Genomic DNA, 2664 nt, shown 5'->3' on the forward strand with positions numbered 1-2664 from the left:
AGAGCAGATTGGCAACGAGCTGGTAGTTATTTAGATTTTCTGAATCTAGGGAGGGTTTCTTGAGGGATGGTTTTCCCCTGCCTTCTTCAAGCACTCAGGAACCACTCCCTCTCACAAGGAGGCATTGGTTACAGTACCTCACTGGTCTCCCCTCCCTGCAAGTTTTTATCAACCAAGAGGGGCAAGGGTCCAGAGTGCATGTAGTCACACTGACTGATCCAAGCTCCTTGTCCACATCCTCGAGTCTTACTAATTGAAACTCATCCAACACAACAGAACTAGACAGTGCTCTGGACACCCTTCGAGAATCATTTGCTGTAATAACAGAGTCAAGATCCTGGTGGATTCAAGCGATTTTGTCCTCAAAATGCTTTCCAAACAAGACACAGTGAGCTACCATCAGTTCTACCACCTCCTTTGGGCCAGACTGTTAGAGGCCCTGCACAACCCCAAAAAGCTCCTCTGACTATGCCTCATGCCTGTCTTCTGCCTCCACCGTCAGAGACAGTAAATGCTTCTGAATACAGTGGTACCTCTGGTTAAGAACTTAATTCATTCTGGAGGTCCATTCTTAACCTGAAACTGTTCTTAACCTGAAGCACCACTTTAGCTAATGGGGCCTCCCGCTGCTGCTGCGTGATTTCTGTTCTCATCCTGAAGCAAAGTTCTTAACCCGAGGTACTATTTTTGGGTTAGTGGAGTCTGCAACCTGAAGCGTCTGTAACATGAAACGTCTGTAACCTGGGGTACCATTGTACCAATTTCTAGAAACCACAGGAGGGGAAAGTGTTGCTCTTGTGCCTGGGTCCAGCTTGCCAGTTTTCCACAATGAGCATCTGGCTGGCCACTGTGAGAGCAGAATGCTGATCTCTGACCTGATCCTGCAGGCTTATTCTCCATACATTTTTCTAGTCTTCTTCTATCCCAGGTTGGTGGCCATCTCTGCCTCTTGTAGGAGCTCTTCTCATGGGCCAACATGACTACCTTAAAACAAAACAAAACGCTCTCAATATGTGCAGTGCAAACATCTTGCTTCTCTCTTGGGGTGTAAGATTATCCTGCTGCAGACCCAACTCAATGGCTCTCCACAGCGCCCTCCTCCTTCTGTCAAGGATCTTCAGCCTCCCTTGGCAGAGCTTCCCAAGATCTATTGCTGTCACATACGCTCTCCCTGCTGTGAGGGGAGGGAGCAGGCAGGCAGAGGGAGCTCAGGATCTCACTGGGATTGTTTTCCTAAAGATGTCTCGGAGCAAGATGATTAAATATTGTAATCAGTTAGATCCTCGCAGCTTAAACATTTTCTTTAATAGCTCTGTTAACAACAGATTAGACTGAAAATCCCTCACTCTGAACTCATGAGTGGCAGGATTTGCACACAGCGATTAAAAAAAAGAAAAAGATGGCATACTTGGCTGAGTGGCAACCGTCCTCCTCAATGCAGGGATGTGGGGAGGGAGCAGAGCTGTCTCTGAGCAAATTCCAGTTAAGTTTCCCACCCCACCCCCGCTCCTAAGGTGAAAATGCTTCTCTGAAATTTGCTCACTGATGGATTCTTAATTTGTGGGCTGGAAAGTGTGACTGAGCAGAGTCCGGACTGTTTCAAATGCTATCGATTTTCACTGGAACTTTCAATGAAAAGACTTGGCTGCTGTGCTGAGCACATCAGGGGGTAGAGGGTGTTTGAGGTCAGATTCTTTGGCTTGGGGTGGGGGGGAGCTGCCAGAAGAAGGGCCAAAGCTCAGCGGTAGTGCCCATTCTTTGCATGCAGAAGGTCCCAGGTTCAATACCCCAATGGCATCTCCAGGTAGATCTGGGCAAAGACCCCTGCCTGAAAGAAACCCCGAAGAGAGACTGCCAGACAGGGTAGGCAATACTGAGCTTGATAGACCAATGGTCTGACTCAGGATTTCTCATGCTTCTGTGTTCCTTCAAGAAACCACAGGACTGAGATCCAAACAATCTCCCACACACCACACACCCAAGCCCATTTCATAACACTGAAAGGCTGAGATTTGATAGCAAAATCCATTCCTCAGGGGATCCTACTAGAGTGGGAGTTCTTCGCTTTGGCCCTAGAGAAGGACATGCAGGTGGGGTGAAGATACAGGGCAGAAAGTGGCAATGCTTGTCAGATTGTCTGGGCTGAGGAGAAACAGGCAGCTGCTCAGTAATGCTGGAGGGGAAGCCTACAGAAGATCTCAGCAAGATCCAAAATGTCAAAGTGGGTATTTTGTGGTATCATGGCATAAGATGCATCTGATGAACTGCACTGTAGTCCATGAAATCTGATGGCCTGATCATAGCATTGTAGCGTTCAAAGTGATCAGATGAGTAATCTAGTCCAACCCTCTGCAATGCAGGAATCATAGCTAATCAATGTGGTGGTCTTTAATATACAACCAGGCTCTTTCTTGCTTGGGGGGCAATAGACTCAGGGCTTGTCTACACTTCTTCTTGTCCTGTGTCCAGAAAGCATGGGTTGGAGCAGTTTTCCGCTTGTCCCATGCTTGTCCCGTGTGGACCTGAGAGGCCTGTCCCCTGGAAAAACCCACTCTTTAGTGTTAAATCGGAGCATGTCAATCCAGAGAAAACCCAATTGAAGTTTGCTCCAATTCAGCAGTAAACAATGGGTTTTCCATGGGGAAAGTGGCAGGCAAGTGGATG

Source organism: Podarcis pityusensis, assembly GCF_964106645.2.
Source record: "Podarcis pityusensis genome assembly, chromosome: 14".
In the NCBI taxonomy this organism is placed as follows: domain Eukaryota; kingdom Metazoa; phylum Chordata; class Lepidosauria; order Squamata; family Lacertidae; genus Podarcis; species Podarcis pityusensis.